Source organism: Parasteatoda tepidariorum, chromosome 2 (genome assembly GCF_982258835.1).
Source record: "Parasteatoda tepidariorum strain Cologne lab strain chromosome 2, Ptep-v5.0, whole genome shotgun sequence".
Lineage (NCBI taxonomy): Eukaryota > Metazoa > Arthropoda > Arachnida > Araneae > Theridiidae > Parasteatoda > Parasteatoda tepidariorum.
Window position 1 is genome coordinate 75,997,399 of NC_141756.1, and position 21,241 is coordinate 76,018,639.

Here is a 21,241-nt window from a genome sequence, read left to right on the forward strand (position 1 = left end):
TAGCTTATATATTGTGATATCTTGTTTAAAATAAACAATCTCTAAACACATGACAAATAGTCTGGCACTGCCATCTAGTGCTGATTCTAATAATAAGACAGAGAATAATCATAAACTAAATGATAACTTAGAAACTGTATTAAAAATTCCTCCAGTTAATCTTCCTATATTTTCCGGAAAATATGAACATTTTTCTAGTTTTAAAAATCAATTTGATGATTTAATTGCTTCTAACAGTCAACTTGGTGAAACACAGAAACTATATTATTTAAATTCTTGTCTTGCTAACGAAGTGAAAGAATTTGCTTCTACCTTCGATACATTTACTTCTTTATATGAAGCATTAATTTCAAGATATGACAATAAAAGATTAGTCGTAAACATAATTCCGGACATAGGAAATACAGTGCTTTAACCTTTTTGGCCCATTTCTTTTGAACACACGAGCCCGGAAATATCACAGGCACGAGAAATAGAGGATGAAAATCCACCCAGTCATTTTGACGGGAGCAAGAAGGAATGAGTTAATTAAAAACCTCTGGTTCTCAATGTGTTTTGCTTCTTGCCTCATAGCTCTCTGTAAAAAATAGTATAAATTTTTGTTATTAAGCTTTATAGATTTTTAAAGCCATGCTAATTATCAAAGCATGTAAGAAATTAACGAATAATTGTCCTACTCTTCAATTTTGTTTTGAATCGGATTTATATAATCTGTTTAAGAACAATAAAGGGAAATTCTTGAAAACTACATTATTCAAAAGCGTTAAACATATAAACAGTAGCATAATTAAGTATATATGTGTAATAGGCCCTTGCAGCTCATTTAGTATTTATCCTTCAGTATTTTTTGTTCCGATAAAATTATGCTTTCTAATTTTGCGTTTCTGTTTGATTAGCTCAATTGGAATTTGAAGTGTTCAAGAATATTTTTTCTTTAATTTGATGACATTTTATAGTTCGTACTTAAGCTATCGAAAACAGTTTCTTAATATTTCTTTTTGAATTTATAAGAATGAAAATTTTTTTTAATAAACTATTTATAAAGTTGAGACTAAATTACGTAGTCGATAAATCATCAACGGAATGACTTCGAAGTAGTTTTCTTAAACGAAGCTCGAGGTATTTTTTTTAATGTAAAAGTAAATAAGATTAAACCTCCAATTCTTTTAATACTGTTTTATTTTATGGCAGAAAAGTTAAAAACTTAAAGCATTTCAATGCTAATAGACTAACATTTCGTTCAATAACTTATTCTTGTATATTTCAGAAGTGAACTTCCGAATCGAATCCAACTGGCGTCTATCTAAACTCACTATTGCTTATCAGTTTAGGTTTCTAAATGTCTGTGCAGATGGCGTAGCTTATTGCCATCATCTTCAGGTCATAAATGGCTTGTCTGACATCTTTATTGAGTGTGGTTGGCACAGAGCCAACGTATCATTTTTAAGATACAATTTTCTCAAATGTATCTTTCATTCAGTCCATTTTCTTTTCGATATCCAATAACCTTATTCCAAAATATTGGAAAAAATTGTACATAAATAGACTGCCTTAAATCGATAACCATTATATTAAAGTTTATAATTCAAATTCATATATTTCTTAATATAAATTTTAATAAACTTAGAATGCATTAGTCTCTTAATGTAATGTTAGTCTCTTAATGAATATTTATAAATCTCTTAATGAATACTTTTTTACTTTCCTGGGATTGCAATTTTAAATAATGACAGAAAATGAGATTTTCGCTTAGATATATACGATAAAATTGTTTTTTAAATTAATTGTACTCTTCATTTTATTTCTATTGTACTCTTCATATTATTTCATATTAATTGTACTCTTTTTATTTATTTTTAATCATTACAATAATGATATTTCTTTGCATTTATTGCGTGCTTAGGGATATTTATATAATGTAGATCTTACTATTTTGGTTATAAAACATGAACTACTCCATTCGACTCAAATTAAGAAAATAGATATTCCACAAAATAGTCCAAAATGTGACGTGGTCAAAATTTCTTACCTTTCTTTTAATTCTTAATTGTAAGAACGAACTTTAACTATCAGGAGTAAATCCAATTATATTTTTAATGCAAACCTTTGAAAAGGCACACATACAGTAAAAAATCTCTATTATTCTCGAAGGTATAAATTTGTACTACATATTTTTTTACCAAATATATTGAAGGACTAAACTCTCAAAGGACTGAACCCTTTGAGATATTGTTTTGCCCAATGGTAGTTAAGCATTAGTTTATGTTAATAATAACTTTTGTTATTTTTTAAAAGAACTCAATTTCGCCAGTATGTACTTACTCATGCATGTAAATTTCGCCAGCTTTAATCAGAGGTGGAGGACCCATGATACACGAGCCACTAGGTGGCAGGCCGTATGCATTTCGGTGCTTCGTAAGGAGTACGTCTTAAATTATACTTTTAGGAACTGACATTCGCTGAAAATATTAAAAGAAAAATTCCACTGTTGTTGGTCTTTCTAAGCAGATCAAAAAAATGCTATTTTGGTGACATCGTGATATTTTCCAGGATGTTAAGACTTACAATAGTACCATATTCACTAAAGAAGTTCATTTTGCAGAAGAAATCTATGAAAAATTAAAACTATGTTGCATTAATTACTACAATTTCATTTTATTGTTTGACAAAGAAGATGGCTGTTTTAGGATATTTTGCATTAGCTCAATATTAAACTGAAATATTTTTAAAATACTTTTTATACGATTTCTATTTGAAGAAAGTTAAAACTTGGAAAAAGCAAATATATTATACAATATAATTCGATAGTCTAAAATCGCAGTGCAGATGCACTAAAATCACACAATCACTGTACAGTGCAATAGTTTAAAAATTATTTTTTGAGAAAAAATAAAAAATTGACACTCTGGATAAGTGAAAATAATAAATCTTAATATAACTGGTACACTAATCGAAAAAAGTTCTCTGCCTTCGGCCCAAATCATTCATCAAATTTGAAGGGATCGTTTATTTACAAGTATAAAACGTACAGGGCTGATGTTATTTGAAAAAATACATAAATTTACCAAGTTTTGGTACATACTACAATTATTCGATCAGTGAGCAGCAAGATTACAAAATAAGTGTGCAGCGCTAGTCGTTCATTTCCAAGCTACATCCTTCAGGGATAGACTGTTCCTTAGCTATTGAAGAATGATAATGGTAAGCGATACAGATCAGCATCTTTCCTGAAAAAAATACAAACAGAATTTATTTTCAGTTTTATAACTATGAAAGCGAAAATGTAATTTTTATGTAAACAAAATACATTTAAAAGAATTTCGACTCTTCCAGTTTGCCACTTTTTGAACTGATTTTTATTTTAAAGCATTATGTTGATTCTTTTTTTCTACCGTAGTTAGAATATTTCATCCCCCCCCCCGGATAAATGTCATTGTAAGAATGCAGGACAGTAGCTTTACAATTATAAAAACATCAGTAAAAGGAATACTAGGTAAGTGTATGACTGAAAATAACACTTTATTTTAAAAAAAAACTTCAGTGTTGAGAGTATTATGCAGTTCTTTCCTTTTTAAACTTACAAAAAAAAGACAAGAAACCACTCCTCATTGTGAGTTATTCTGGAAATAAAATATTACCACTGCATTATTCTTGTTTTCTAGTCTAGGTACACTGTAAGAAATCCCTCGAAAAATGGCTTAATAACAACTGTTTATGTTATTTAACCACATTTAAACAAAACAGTTAAATAACCGTAATTAAGATGGTATCCAAATTATTAACTGTGAGAGAATCCATTTTCTTACTGCTTTCACCTAATACAGTAAACGACCTGAATTTTATCTATTTAATGAAGCTACTTAGTTCCTAGCAGATTGATACATATTACAGCCAAGGGGCGTGTCCTGAAATCTCCTGACCAACAAACGGGGGTTCGAATTCCAGCATTGACACCGCTATGTTTTCTCCATTCCTTTCAAAAGAAGAGTTTCTGGTGTCCTGCACTCCCCAATTTGTGAGCCTGAACTTTTAGAATACGATGCTCTCCGTCACGCATAGATGGCAGCACTACAAAGCTGCTAAACTATCTCCAATACCCAGTTAAATGTCTTTTTCACAGTTTTGAAACCAGGCTAGATGCAAATGGTTAAAAATAGTTTCTCATACTTTTGTATCCCTGATTTTTTAACTGTGTAAACTGTTAAAAAATCAGGTAGTTATAAACTGTTAGAAGTTAGTTGTAAACTGTTTCAAAACCGCAAAGGTAAAAAGTGTTCTTTACCGTAACTTAACGGTTATTTAGCTGGAGTGACTGCTGCTGGTTATTTTACGTTATTTTACCTTAATTTTATAATAAAAATTATAACAGCATACCCGGTACTCATTATTTGGTAGATCAGAATTTTAATATTTTTTTAATGCTTCTAAAAATGTCCGTAACAGCAGTAGTGATGCAGTATTGTTAACAATGGGAGTACAAAAACTTACGAAAGACTAACTTTATATTTCGATCGATTTCAAATTTAAGTTATGTTATGTCATTTCACTCATATCATTTCTGGTTCTTTAGATTGAGACATTTTAAAAAAAGTAATAGCGAATGCTTTTTTTTTAAAGATTTTTTGAGTAAAGAAGTCATTATTTTGACTTTAGCATTCATAAGACACTTCATATTTTAAGAACTTTCTTATTATATATTTTTATATATTTGAAGTACCTTTTTAATGCACTTTTTTGATTGCTTGTGAATTTATAGATGCGATTTTTCAATATTTTGACAGCTCGAATGGCAACGTTTAGTTGAAATGGGTCTGTTTTGAGACTAAAATGAACAAAAAAAAATGAACTTCCAAAATAGCCAAATCGAAACCTCTAGGCTTTGGTTTAGATCTTGATTTTCCTATCGCCAAATGCAAATTCAGTGTTCTTAAAATGCAAATGAAAGAGAAAGGAATGACCCAGAAAAGGGCTTATCTTTAAAACTGTCTTGAACTTTTGAAGGTCAGAAAACATAGTCAATTCTGAAAGAGGGACAAAAAAATTGGATATATCGACGTTTGGTTTAGGACATTTTTATTTTATTTTATACCAGCCAATACGCATTGTAGTTAAAAGATTTTTCGAGATTATTTTACGTTACTTTATAGATAATTTAAAATCTTTACATACAAACATAATTTAACTGTTAAAAGAAGTAAAACTGAAATAACTTACCCCTTACCTTTATAGAACAATAGTCTCTTTAGGTTTTCTGGTTACGCTTAATAAAGTGCTTATTTAAAGAAATATTTTTTTATTTCGTTCAATAAATTTAACATAATGAATAACGTTCAGTGCTCGAAAAAAAGGAAAAACTGTTGCTCTCTTGGTCGGATTTTTACCTAATATGACTCAAACTTAATGATTAACGAAGATGACCTCAAATATGCTAAATACGTGCAGACGATATTTTAAGCTACGAAATGAAACAAAAAACTATACTTTCTTTGAATAAACTTGTCTTTTTTAATAGATCTGAATTTTTCACCTTCAAAATGTGGGGAAGGGTGAAGCCAAATTCTGGAAAATATGACACCAATACTTTGAACCTTTTAGTGTATGTTGCCATATTTTGAGAATTTTTTAAGCGAATTGGATTATTAAATTGAAAAACGTTTTAAACACAATTATAAAATAAGCTTATCCTAAGATAATTCTATTCAACCATTAAAATTGCGTCTTATTCTGAAAATCCAATCATTAGATCAAAAGTTATACAGTGTGTTCCTTTTTCTTATGAGCACAGTTCATTCAGAAAGTCTATGTAAAAATCTTATCAAAGCAAAAGAAGAAAGGAAAATTTGAAAAACTTCTGCAATTACTGATGAATGAAATTATATATAATCTACTTAGTAAAGAAATAATATTATTTAATAAAGAATTATTTATTAATTACATTAATTATATTATAATAAGAAATTGGTGCCATGCATTTCCAAATTGTCCAGGAAAACTATTCTTACATCATAGTTTAGTGATAAACATTTCAATTTCTATATAATATCATGTAGAACAGTAATTGTCATTAATGTAACTGCCATGTCACTAAAATGTCATTTTTATACTGTACGTTAATTTTACCAGAATTTTTTTCTCCGCGTAGAACCTAATTTCTTTCTGTTAGGTTACTACTGGGATTACGAGGAGAAATCGAATTTGTATAATGCTGTTTCCAGAAAATTGTAAATTACCTACCTGGAAATTATAATTAGGAGTAGTTTAAAGAAAAAAATGTCAACTATTGAAAATGTTGCTTAGACTTCATGAAATGTTTGGTATTTTTTCGAGATATTTGAACATTTTATTAAAAACGTTTAAAATTATTTTCATATTCTTAAGTTTAGAACTTTATACAAATCACTACTGATCTAGAAAACGAAGAAGAATTTAACTTTCTTCAAAACCACGTGCCGTTAGTCTTTCTTGATACACAATGGGCAAGAGAAACAAAATTAACGAACCATCCTGAATAACTTTTGATTTAATGATCGGATCTTCACATTCGAAGACTCAATCTCAAGAGTTCAAGAAGGGACCTCAAATATGCTATTTAATTAGCGCACACAATATTTTAAGTTACGAAATGATTCACAAAAACGAATTTTCTCTGAATAAATCAGGGAAACATGGTCCCCATAGTCTGGCCAGGAGAACGATCAAAGTTTAAACGCCAAAACGCTAATTTTAATTTTTTGCGAATTTCACTAAATCTCGAGAATTTTTTAAGAGAATTGAAAAAGTTTTACACATAATTATAAAATTCGTTTATCCAAAGAAATTTCCATGCAAAAATAAATATCTGTAAATATTATTTTTTTTCAAAAATTTAATGCTAGTTTAAATTGGAAGGTTTACAATCTTTTTAATCATTTAAAGTATGTAATTTGTCATGACAAAATAAAGCTTTAGAACGAAATCGGTTAAGTAGTTCTTGAGAAATTGCAGTTCGAAATAGTCGCACATTGAAAATTTGGCGTAGTTCGTTTTTTCAACGCATTGTACGCCACGCTACTTTAAATAAAATATTTATAAATCTTCTTAAAATCAGAATGAATCTAGATTGTGTCATCTTATTTTTTGCATAATAAAAAGGGATTTAAAAATTGTGTAAGGCGAAAAACTGCTGTAAATTGATTTCATCAAAGGGCATTTTGGGTTTGTTATAAGTTTAAGAAGTTTAATCGTGAAAAAAAAGAAATTGATGCAATTTAAAGTATTTTTTTTAAAAAAAATAATATGCAATTAAAAAAGAAACGCTATATTTTTATGAGTAAAAATAAAATTATTTAACATCTCTAGGATTCTATAATAAGTTTTTTTAGTTAATTTCGCAAAAAGTTTCTTTACGGAAGTATAAAATTTAAATATTTGTGTTTAAACGATTTTTTATACAATAAAATTTCAAAAAATAGCTAAATGACCATACTGTATACAAAGTTTTAAAACTAATCTGACCTGATTTTAAATGCTTGAACTAGTGTTTGTTTTAAAAGCAGAAATTCTTAAATATATATTTTCTAAACTTTAAACTACTTTTTTTGAAAAAAAACGTTACTTATAAATTAACAAATAGTATAAGGGAATATAACTGCTATTCCAAAATGCCTTGCAATTCCGAAAAGGTATTATTTCAATATTTTTCCATAATATTTACTAGACCAATGTTAAAATAATTAAGCAAATGCCAAAGAAAAATTTAAAATATTGAAAATTTTTTTTTAAATCTTTTATCCTTATGAAACAGGGAATTGTTTCATTATTAATGTATCTTTTTCGAATGCATTTACAAAAAGTTAAAATGATTGAATTGGTTTTTGTTTATTGTATAAAATTTGATAACAATAAATTTTCTTAATTACTCTAAGTCTAAAAATATCCGAATTACTAAAAAAATTAACAATTATTATAAAGGAATATTACTACTATACCTGTCTCAAAATAAAAAGAATTGCTTTATTTTCGGTTTTATTCTTCTGACAATTGTTAATATAATAAAATAAGTACTGAAGAAAAAAATTGAAAGAAATAAAACACCAAAAAGAAGAAATTTTGTTATCGTTAAACAAAAATGCATAAATTAAAAGTTCGTTTTATGAAACTATTTATAATTTAAGAGAAAATTAAGTTGCCAGGCAATATAAAAAGGCTCAAACTATTGTATCAGTTTTGGCTCAAAATAGGAAACTTTTTAACAATATATTTTTTAACTACTCTCTGTGTAAAAATACCTGTGTAACTAAAGAAATTAACGACTATTTTAGGGAAACGTTACATCAATATTTTAAAATAAAAAGAACTTTTTAGCTTCGGTTTCATTCTTCTAACTAATGGTATAACTATAAAACAAGTGCTAAGAAAAATATTACGTGGAAAAGAACACTAAAAAAGTGAAATTATTACGCGATGTTTTAATAAATTTATACATATAGATTTAAAGTTTCTTTTAATTTAGAAATATCTTTTTCAAAAAGGAAATCAAGTTACCAGGTAATAGAAAAAGTGAAAAAGAATTGGTTCAAAATATTAAAGTTACTAACTTTACATTTTCCAAACTACTTTGAGTCTAAAAATCACCATAACTAAAAAAATATAAACCATTTTTAAAAAAATGTTACTACAATACTTTAAGGCAGAACGAAATTGTTTTTTTTCCTGATTTTATTCATGCCGAATGTTAAAATAATAAAACAAGCAATGACTAAAAGAAAAATGAAAGGAATATAACACATAAAAATATATAAAAATTTAAAGTTTCTTTGAATTTGGAAATGTTTTTCTTTTTAAAAAAAAGATATAAAGTTATGAGGAAATAAGAGAAGCTATAACGGTTGAATCTTTGGTTCAAAATATAAATTTTTTTAAACATACATTTCATTAACTAGTCTCAGCCAGAAAATACCCGAATAACTAAAAAATTAACAACTATTATAAAGAAAAGTTACTACAATACCTTAAAACAAAAAGAATTGTTTTATTTTCGGTTTTATTCTTCCGACCAATGTTAAAATAATAAAACAAGCACTAAAGAAAAAAAAATTGAAAGGAATAGAACACTAAAAAGAAGAAATTTCGTTATCTTTCTAACTAGGACATATCACATAGTAAAACTCTTATCTGAAGCAGTAGGCAGGATATTTTATTTTTATTCACTTTAGTTACTTCTTTCTACGACATCAAACGTATAAAGCTGTTTTATGTCAGAAAGAACATTTAATGGTATTGTGAAAGAAAAATGCGCAGAAATAAGACAACAGAAAAAAAAAATTCTTTTCTTTTTACCGTACAATACACAAACCCTTTGTTTTTATAGAAGAATGGAATGGTTTTATACTATTGTTTGGAATTATATGTTATGAAATTGCGCAATTTACCGATATAAGAAATGGTAGTTAATTAATTTTTAAATAAAAATTAATTTAAGTAAAAGTTAGAGAGGTATTGAATTTTCAGGATGAATAGTTAATGTATAGAATAAGTAAATAGTAAATATAAATCAAAGTTTTTAATCAAATTAAATCAAAAACGTAAACTTTAAACTAAATAGTTTTAAGAGTTTTAATATAAAATATAATCACGTTGAGACAGCTCCAAGAGGTCGACAGTTCGATTCCCGCCAGCTAAAGATCAAAGTATACAAAATGGAGACTGATTCACGGTAAATCTATCGGGATCACGAAGACCTCCAAGTTTTTATAATAAATCCATAACTCTGGGGGTACTGGATCGGAGATTGATAGTGCTCTGTTTTAGAGCAAATTTACGATCTGAGGATGAATGGATGGTGTGTGAATGTGCCCTCTCTGTGAAACGGGCTTTGACGTATGTGTGGACCAGAAGTCAAATTATTGGCCAAAGATAACGACACCGGAAGAGTAGAGCATTCCTCTGCCTTAAAATAGGATTGTCATTATTGGCAAATGGGGCAAGACAACAACAACGTTCAAAAAATAAACTGTACAAAAATAAAACAAATTCAAAGAATTATTATTATTAATAATATTTTGTAATAAGATATACCTACGTTTTAACTTTGAATAGTAGAACGGAATGATTTCAGTCTATTTATCAAGTTTTAAAACCGAATTATATAATGACGGTAAACTCATTGCTATAAATATATTAAATTTAGTTAGTAATGGAATAGATAGTGACTTAAAAAGACAAATAAAGATAAAAAGACAAATTAGAATTCCCACCAATATTTAATAATTAAGTATATATATATATATATATATATATATATTTGAAAAATGTGCAGCTTTAAACAAAACCGTTTTTAAACGTGGAATTGCATTATAAAAACACAAAGATAAACTCGAAATAAAAGAGCCGTTCAAATCTAAATTAGAACAAAACTTTTTTGAAACTGAAGATTTGATAAATAATCTCTCAGAAGAAATGTAATAAAATTTTTAAAAAAAAATCGAAGGGAGGAAGTTTTATCATATAAAGTGGTTTTCTTTTTTGTACAAAATATAAGCGAGAAACTTAAATAAAATAGTTAGAATAATTGAAAGAATACGTTTTAATTAGAAAATGCTTAATCTAAAAGAAAACAAACAGAAAAGAAACAAAGACACGTAAGTTAGTGAGGAATAAAAAAGGAAGATGAATAAAATTTACAAAAGTATTATTTAATAAATGAAGTCCTAAAAATAAATTAGTTTTAGCATTATATAAATTGGAAATTTTTAAGAATTAAGCGATCCCATGAAAACTAATTCAACAGCCTTTCTTTTTAAATCTAAATTTTAAAAAGCATTTTTTCTAAAAATAAAAATTCCAAGTTATAAAATTTTACATCAAAATAAACTGGTGATAAAGTTTTACTTGGTTGTGGAATTAAATTTATCGTGATACCTTAGAGTATGTCATAAAAGATATTATTCTTTGTTATTACAAGTGTGGTAATAATAACTATAATTTTAGAAAACAAAATTTCCGATAAACCATGACCAAGTGAATGGAAAAACTACCAATAGTTTGGTTTTATTTGCCAAAATCATGTTTATTTTCTTGATTTATTGTCTTATCTTGGGAGTGTCATACAGTACAGTAATTTCGAGAGAATTTCCTGTTGTTTCTGAGATTCAGCATACCTAAGTCTTAAAATTACAGAATTATACGAAAATGTTATGGTGGTGTGCTCTGAAAGTTAACTTGATGATTTCGTGAAGCTATTTCTTTGAAAATAAGTCGCAGCTGTTCAAAAACCAGTACATCTTTTCTTGATTCAACATAGCTGTGAAACTCAACCAAATTTCTGTACTTGAAATCAGTATAACTAATATAGTCTAAATTTGCTCAAAATATTCGCAAACATTTCGTTATTTCTTTAGAATGAAGATTAAATCATGTTTGGAAATTTAGTTACTATAAATTTCACAAAACATAGTTGTATTTCTTTGCATATCAGACATCAGCGTAAACATCTCCAAACAAAACAAAATTTGTAGATCTGTTTACTTAGGTGAATGATGACGAAAATGTCTATCTGAAAGTGCTCAATTGAAGGATCTAATTGAAAAAACTGTTGTTTTTGAAGTGTTTTAAGCTATTTCATACCTCCTTTAAAAGGGAACTGCAGGTAGAATAAAAAAGAACCAATTTATTTTATCGATGAGATCAATAATCAATAGATCAATAAACCAAGTCTATATAAATCTCAAATATGATATTGATACTTAGTAAAAGAATGAAGTACTGCCTTTTAAAATATATACTTACAAATTAGCATCTGATGGGGGGAGGAACAATCAAATACAACAAAGACGATCAATAAACATTAGAAGAGTTGCGATGGCTCAGGGGATAGAGCACTCTCCGTCTAATGATGTAAACCGGATTCGAATCCCGGGCATGTCTGGTTGATACAAATTCCGCATCCGGCTTCTACGGACCACAGTGCTGACGCGAAATATCCTCACTGGTTAACGGATCATGGGTTAGAGTCCCCTTGCCATAAGGCTAACCGTGGGAGGTTCTCGAGGTCTTCCTCTGAATGTAACTCAAATGCGGGTTAGTTCAATCAAAAAGTCCTTCACGAAGGCAAATTTCACCCATTACTTGATCCATGAGTTTCCTTGCCTTCTGGATTGGGTTCAAAATTACAAGGCTACGGAGTTGAACATTAGTAGTTGTAAACCCAAAAATTGGATCGGCTGTTCAATGACGGTTACAAATACAAATAAATATCAGAAGGAATCACAAGAAGTAAAAGAAAGACCGAAGTCATTTCCCCAGAAGCTCGCTCACACGCAAATATTTTGCATTTTCGGAGTCAAGTCCGTAGATTGACCTATTGTGATGATTTTTTGGCTCATAGGTTCTTTAGAGTCACATGGTCGACAATTAGGATGGTCATATATACGTAAGCGATACAAGAGTTCTACCAGGCAGTCATGACCTTGAATTAGAACTGTTGGCGTTCGAATTTTTAAAAAAAATTATTTTTTCTTCAACCGTTAGGATTATTTAAACAAAACATTTACATCGGATCGAACCACTATCGTTTAAGAACGGGGATTTATAAATTCTTGTCGTTGAACTACAAAATTATGTTATTTTTTTGTGATGAAAGTATAGATTTCTAGTTTATCGTATCGTAACCGTTGCTTCTCAACAATCTACGCTTTCTCCACCAATTAAGCACGCATTTGGAGAGAAGTTTTTTGCTGTTCGCAAAAGATTAGTGTTTTAGAAATGAATTTATACTTTTGTTGATGGATGCATCTCACTCACGTGTAAGCCTAATATTAAGTTGAAAAATCTTTAAATCATCTACATTATAGGGTTTCATATGTATTTTTAACTGCACTAGATTAATTTTTTTAATCAAGGAATATGTTAATTTTCAAATCAAGAACTCTTCTTTCTCAAGAAGAACTTATATGATCCCTTCATTAATTTACCCTTTCAATTCTTTTCCCATAAGAATCCTCATTTACAATAAAACCATTATTTAAGGTGGCTGCCTTACAATTTCCTGACCTAACAATCACGGAGTATTGCAATAAAACCAATTATCTTCATTTTATCGCTCTCCAGAGCATCATGCAAAGGTTGATTTAATCCCTCTTTATATTTATGTTCTCATTAACAAGACGAATAAATATTATCAATCGCGTTAAATGAACACTTATAATTCATTATAATTGGCGAACAATATTTTAAATCTATGAATGTAAGTGTGAAATAGTGAATTATAATGTTTGTCTGACGATAATTAAAATACTAATTAAGCATAAAAAAATTAAATTTTATGCAAATGAGTTCATAATTTATATTATCCAAAAACGTATTAATTTATATCCAGCAGATGTGTGGAATTCATGTCGTTGTAAATTCGAGAATCTTTTAAATTAGTACGTGCGCAGCAAAACAATAACTGTGTCCTCTATTGAATATGGGTATTCTAGTGTAACTTTGAATTTTATTTTCAGTTTCCGTATGTTTGAATAATCAGCTGAAATGTTTTTTTTTCTCGTAATACCGAAAATTGTTGAGTAAAAAAACATTTACAGTAGCTGCTCAAAAGATATCTACCCAAGTTAAAAATGTTTTGGGGTTGGGAAATGTACAGTATAATGTTTTAATGATAGATTTTTGTAATTTTATTTAAATTTTAAAAATAAAGTGATTCAAGTTATTAAGAAGATATGAAAATTTAATCTAATATAAAAAATTATTATATAATTTAAGTTGAGTTTTGAAAAGAAACAGGTTTTTTTAAACAATGTGTGTAAAATAAAAAGCAGAAAACCTGAATAACTTTCGATCTGTAAGTCGGATTCTACATTGAGAAAAAAAGTAGGGTTTTAACTTTCCGAAATTGGTGAAAATTACCGTGTTTCTGACTCTATCTCGACATCAGAAAACTTTGTTATTTAAACGAGAAGCTTTAGTAATGAGTTTGGTAAAATTTACAATAAAATATGGTTCTATAATATGTGATAAAATTACAAAATTTTGTAATTTTATCACGATACCGTAGAGCATGGTATTAAAACTATTTATTTTGTTAAATTTACTTTAAATTTTTTTTTATTAAATGTGTGGTAATAAGAACAATAATTTTGTAAACCAAAATTTCTTGTAAACCGTGACCATATGAATGAAAATATTACTAAATAAATGGTTTAAATAACATATATGTTTGTTTTATTTAGCCAAAGTTGCATTTTTCAAAAAACCAGAAATGTTATTGCCAAATACTGTAATTAAATAAGAATTTTCTTCTCCGTTTGCGTACGAGAAGAAATTTGTCACATGTTGATATTCATCATCAGCATTGGCACGACATCCCTTTGTATGCCTGGGCCTTCCTCAGAAGCTTTTACCATTCTGCCCTTCTCTCAGCAATTGATTTCCAGATGTTGATATTAAGTATGATAATAAACTGGTGCAGTGCAGACATTATTTTAAATTTCGCAACATTGCACTCTACATTAACATAGGTTTTTCCCATCATGATTAGATTTTTTGCATTCAAAATATGGATATAAAAGTCTATGAAAAATGTGATCTTATTAATTATTACGACTAAAGTTCGGACCACTTAAACTTAATTCCAATTTCTTTTTGTATTTCGCTACAATCAGGAAACCGATTACTGATGAAATTATTTACCAATTTACAACGGTTAAATAATTAAATAAAAAAAATAAATAAAATAGTTCATAAGCTTTTACGTTCATTTTCAAAAGTTTACGTTATTGTCATAAAGTAGAAGTATCACAAATCGTAGTGCAAAATTGAACACTCAAAATAATGGTTGTGATAGATTTTTTTTCTCGTCAGAAAATCATGTTAACAAATCAACAAATGAATAAATTAAAAGCTCTTGAAAGCTCCCAACTACAAAACTGGAGACACTTTTCATAAATAAATTGTTGTTGAGGTATGTGTTTTAAAAACACAGTATTTTTTACTTTGTATTTTCTTATAATCTTTATTACAGATAAAATGGACCAAAGAAGACAACACGCTAAAAAGATAATACACAAAAGGAGGTTATACGCTAAAAAGATAATAATGAAAAAAAAGTTCTCGCTAGAAAGATTACACACAAAAGAATATTCTTGCTAAAAAGATTGTTTACAAAAAAAGGTTTGTAAGCTAAAAAGATAATACCCAAAAAAAAGGTTTGTATACGATTAAAAGATAATCGACAAATGAAGGTTATACGCTGAAAAGTTTATGCACAAAAGGTTATACGTTAAAAAGTTATTTAATAAAATGTTAGACACTGAAAAGATTATTCACTAAAGAAGACTATTCGCTAAAATTATTATACACGAAAGAAGATCATAGACTTGGACTGTAGAATTTGATTACATACCTTCTACATTACCCTACAGTAACGGAAGAGACGCTTTCAGTCGTTAATATTTTTTAAAAATTTCTCAAGAAACACCCAGAGAATTATTTTGTAACTTTAGAAGTGTTTAGTTTATGCAATTTTTCATGCTTAGCAATAAGGTTTGAGGGACAGACAATAAATGACGAAGGAAAACAAATCAAGCAAAAAAATCAAGCAAAAAAATCAAGCAAAAAAATCAAGCAATAAGCTTGTAATTTGAATCATTTACTTTGGTTGTTGTTTGCAATAACTGCATAAAATTTTGTAAATCTATTATGCTGGGTTATTCATAATTCCCTCCTGGGTTTCGAAGCGTTATAGTAAAAAAACGAAGACGAATATAGCAAAAAAGAACATATGAAATCATTCCGAAAGTATTCAAGTTTTAATTTAAGCAGTTGCCGGTAGATGGCAGTCACATGTACCACTGAAGTCAGTTGTAGTAAACATAAGATTGTAGTAAACAGAGGGAATTGTGAATAACTCTGTATATAAAGATATGGAAATTTTTATAAATTAGTAAATTTTTTGCCTTAGGTTATTATGATGTAACTATATAAATTTCCAATAAAATTAAACAACGTTTTCGGAGTAATTTAAAATTAATGTTCAAAAATTTGAAAAAAAATCGTTCGAAACTGGGCAAGATATGAGTATTTAAAGTAGTTTCTTAACGGAAATTTTTTTTTCTACAATTCTGTAGTTAATCACATTTGAAAACTAATGTAAAAGGTCTGATTTGATTATCTTAAATTATAAATTTTCAACAAATTTTCTAAGTAGGTTTCTTTCTTTTTTTTTTAAAGAAAGGTAAAAAAGATCAAGGGTTCTCCACAAATTTTATTTTGGCCTTGCTGTCCGGTAGTTATAAGGTAGTGTAATTTGTTTGTTTTTAAGATATGAGAGTAAGACTTTCGTCGTTAAAATACAACTCATTACAAAATTATGAAAATCGTTTTTTAATTCTTACACTGCATGCGCAATATGAAAGAATTACTTTTAATACTAACATCTTTCATAGTTTTTAGTTTTTTTTTCAAATTTCATGCAAATAATTTTGTAGTTACTTTTAAATTGATCATAATATTTTGTTTAGTTTCATTAAATCTTTTCAATATTATAGCAAAAAAATAAATAAAGCATGAGACAAAAAAATTGTTTTTTTTTTGTCGATAAAAATGATCATATCTGCATAAATATTTAAGCTAGATTTTTGATACTTCATGCAGTAATTTCAAATAATAACCAAAGTAATTGATACAAGTTTCAAGTTTATTGCTGGATTTTCTGGCATAGGGGGTTAAAAATATTTGCCTTCTTTTGTAATTTATTGTCCCTTTAAATTTCTGAAAGCTTCAAAATTTAATGATAAATATAAAAAATTACATGAACTAGCCAGTTTTCAAGTTACAAAATTATTCTTTACGTATTTCTTGAGAAACTTAAAAAAAATGTCAAAAACTGAAAATGTCTCTTCCATTATTGCAGGATAGTGTATATTGTAAAAAAGAGCATTCTTTTAAGCTGCAATTTACCTAAAAAGTGAAAAGCAATTTATTCAAAAACCTCGACCATTAAACAAAAATATCAAATTTTTTTCATAAAAAACCTCTAAAGAAAAATAGCTCCATAAGAAGCAACCAAACGTTTGAGAATCCTTTGATATCCAAGTTTAGGAACGTTTATTGCGGGCAAACAAAACTAAGCACTTTATTGTCCTGCTACTTTCAAAGAATTTTCCTGCGAACAAAAACTATTTATGGAAGAGTTCTAAGAACTTCCAACATAAGTCGTCTGCTTTTTTATTGTCTTTATTTTTTCACAAATGATGTTTCTGAAATCGGAGAGGAATCCCTACAAAATACATTGTACACTTTGCGTACCAAAACAATTCTAAAAGATTTTTTATTGAAATATATTTATTATAGTATGCCAGTTATAGAGTTTAAATTTAACTGAGAAATATGGCGAAATTTATAAGTAAAAAATAAATAACAGTTATTCCAAAATGGAAAAGCTTACTTTTTTATCAGTTTTTTTCTAAGTTTTATTATTTTGTATGAAATTTAGAATTTAAATTTCAACTCTAAATTCGAATAGAATGATAATTTTTTAATTCCCAACAATCTTAAGAAATAATGAATTTCTTTTTAATGTTTTGATATTAAAAATTTGAAAGCACCTCCTCTGTTTTGGGTGTTCAATTCAGATAAAATTTTGTTTTACTGCTCAAAAACTATAAAATGCCGAAACTTGAAATTACGGATGTGTGTATAAAATGTTAAAAAAGTACGATGAAATTAAAAAAAAATAACATTCAATAATTAATTTGTGAAAATTAAATAGATACTGTAACTGTTTAATTTGAATTAAAAGAAAACATTGCGGGATGATCTATAGCCTGCTGAAATGCAGCAATATAGTTGAAATTTGGCTTTCTTAAAGAGCTGGTTTCTATAATGAACTAAAGGCAAGAGTTTTCAAAAATCCAAGTTGTTGAAAGTTACTTCGATTTAAGGTGCTCTTTTTCATTAAATTTTTTATTCGTTTAGCTGTTTTTAATCAATGTTTATTTATCCAATGATATAAAAACAATTTTCTCTACCAAGATTTATAATTCATAAGCTTGAACTTAAATTGATAACAAAACTATCAAAAAATGAATAAATAAATAAAAATTAAGAGAATAGCAGTTTAGAGACTACCAGATATAAATTTATATTTAAAATTTAGAAAATTTTCCTTAGAAAAAATTGAATGGGAATCGCTCATGAGCAGGGCCTCTTAGTGTTTTAAATAATACAAGTAAAGAATTACATTTATAGGACCATTTTACAATCTTGTCCTCCAAAAAAAATTATTAATGATAATAAAATTCAAAGAATCTATCAATGATAAAATTTTTGTTTTTATGATTAGCTTACAGTTTTTACATAAGAAAATCTGTTTATTGAACCTGCTGAACCACATTGTTGTTTAATACTTGTTGAACCATATTGTTGATACTTAGAACCATAATGATAATTAAATTTTCTACATACTTAATAGGGCATACACTGGAACTCTGATTTTAATCAGTTAAAAATATTCAAGTATATATAACTGATATTTTCAAAGCTATATTTAATTATATAATAAGATTCAAATTTTCTTCACACTTAGTAGGACATTCAGTTGAGCTTAGATTTTAGTCAGTGTGAATCGCAAAGGTTTGAGTATTTTGAACCATAATAAAGGGAAAATTTGACACATTTATCGTAAAGTGTTTATTTGATACATACAATCATGAAATGAATAAAAATTGATCTTGATTGATATCATGGTTAAATTTATTAAATATGTAGCAAATTTGCATTGAATTATTTTTTAAAGTTCCTATATTTTGGTTCGATGATATTTGGTTCGATGTACTTTTTGAGAGAGAAAATTCCTGAAAATAATCGCTTTTTAGTTGGAATTTTCTTTATGCCTTAAAACTTGGTAAAAAGGTTTAAAATGCACATAACATTTTAAAAAATCCACAGATAAGTATTATACACTTATATTTTTGATATCATTCATATTACTTAAGTTTTGATAGTTTCGAAAGAATAATAGTACCTTTGAAAAAATCTCTGATATTCTAAATGGAATTATATGTGTAATGCCCCAATAGGCATTATATATCTTCTAGCTTTTAAAATTTCTTTAATTTCCTAAAATTATTTTTTTAATCATTCTTGATCGAATTTTAATTAAATTAAACAAATTATTTAATTTTTATTACATTTATAAAAAGCGAATATAAAATATTTTATTCGTTTCTTAACGATCAATGTAACGGCTAACTTTTAATTTCAATACAAATGAGACTCATTAATTTACTGTCGTGACTAAATCGAAAACAAAAACTTATTTGTAACACTTCATTCTTTATTTCTTAAAACGCAAAGTTTCAGTTACATGGTTATACCAATTCTTCTAATTCTCACAGTCCTTTTGACGATTTACTTTCGCCAAATTATTTTCAAATTTAATATTGAAGTTGAGGGATTGGCTTTATTTTTGGCTATGTCATCTTTTGACTTGTCGCCAACAATGGATCTCTTCCCAGGCTCCTAACTGTCCGTTGAGAATAATAATTTCAATTTCTTATTATAGGCAAAGGACTGGGGGGAATTTTTGGCTTCTCAGTTGCCTACCGTTGAATATGAGTTTTAGCAAAAATACTCGATGTTAAGAAAATGATTATCTTGATCCCTATAAGAGACTTCTTTTCATTATTTTTATATTTTTGAATATGGCTATATTTAATTTAATATTTAGTAAATAAATCAACTTTTTCAAAACGATTTTATTCATTTCTCTGATATAAATATCCCTACTTGATAGTCAAATTGAAGTTCCCTCTTAAACTTTTTTGATATTGTATTCAGCCTCAGTTTCTGTATAAAAAGCAGGGGAAAAAAGGAAAGGGGGGGGGAATCTTTTTCAAAATTGTTTATTTAGTTAAGGCAATAACAAATAGTTTACGGCCTTTAAGTTTATTTTGTTTTTTCTTTTTATGCTTTTTTCTTTCTTTTTGTTATTATGTGTTATTAACTTGTACCATATTTAATCCTTGTATTTTTTTAAACATTGTGACTTTGTACATATCTAAATTCTCAATAAATTCTTGCTGACTGGGCTCGTTCCTAGGCTTGTGTGGAGCCGGACCAGTAGCCAAGCTTTGGGCTACATGGTAATGGGTCCATAATGACCTAGGCACATGTCCAAAGCTTGGAGAAAGGAAAAAAAAAGTCAAATTGAAGTGTATCTCACACGGCCAAAAATGTGCTTAAAATGTGCAAAAATGTAATACTACAATGATGCTACCTGAAGGAGCCACTAAAATTGGACTGATGATCACCGCACAACATTTACTTGAGAATTTAAGAGCACGCCCTATGCGCAAAGAAAGAAAAACACTTTTATTTCTAAGTTGCTTTCAAAAGATTATTCTATAAACAAAAGCAATTCCTGGAAAAGTTTTCAAAACTTCCGAAAGAAATCGTCGGACTTTCTCCTTTCCTTTATTTGCTCACCATCGCTAAAATCGAGAAGTAAACACTACTATAACTTCTATTTTGCGTATCAAACAACACTAAGAAGTTTGGACTGAAAGAGTTTTATTCCAATACACCATTTAAGGCCACTCAATCCCATGAGAAATTTCTGAGTAAATAGGAAATAATGCTTATTCCTGGATAAAAGCTTTTCTCCTTTGACTGGCTTATTTTTTTGGCAGTCAGTATTTTATATCAATTCAAAAGGACCACGTATTATTTGAGTCGCTGAAAAGAACCTAGTCGGAAGAATCTTGATAGTCCAGCAAATGTCTGATATGCTAGACATTTATTATTTTTTTTCAAGAAAAATAATGGACAATGAAGTAGGGCGGAACTTAAGAATTCCCTGTTAGTTACTGCTTTTTCAGTTAGCAAGGAAATATTGCCGCATGATTTCCGAAAAGTACTTTCCAAATCGCATATTAATGAGAAATTTTTTCTGCTAGCTCTTACGGATATAAATTTCCAATTTTTGCTGGAAATGGGGTGTATTTTACTATTTAGAAAGTTTCTACAGTTTTAGATTCTTTCTTGCCGAGAGCCTTAAAATTCTGGAAAAATATAAAATAGCTTAAATTTGAGAAACCAATATTTCGTTATTATAATGAAGTTTACGAGTGCAAACGAAACTATAGGGGAGAGTGGGGTCAATTGTAACAGGGTACGATTGTAACAGAGCTAAAATTACGAGTGTCGGGTTCTTTATCTGGTTCCTAGGTGGCACACAAGGTGTATTTAATAAATATACATCTAC

General features: G+C 28.1%; 1 long non-coding RNA gene across 1 annotated transcript; it reads right to left on the reverse strand.

Moving 5' to 3' along the window:
• Positions 1 to 258: 258 nt before the first annotated feature.
• LOC107437454 (uncharacterized) lies at positions 259 to 9,166 on the reverse strand. Its single transcript, XR_001583249.4, has 3 exons — positions 8,990 to 9,166; positions 3,083 to 3,227; positions 259 to 577 (listed from the first exon to the last, which is right to left on the reverse strand). It is a non-coding gene; the product is annotated as an uncharacterized LOC107437454 (long non-coding RNA).
• Between the last annotated feature and the right edge of the window lie 12,075 nt (positions 9,167 to 21,241).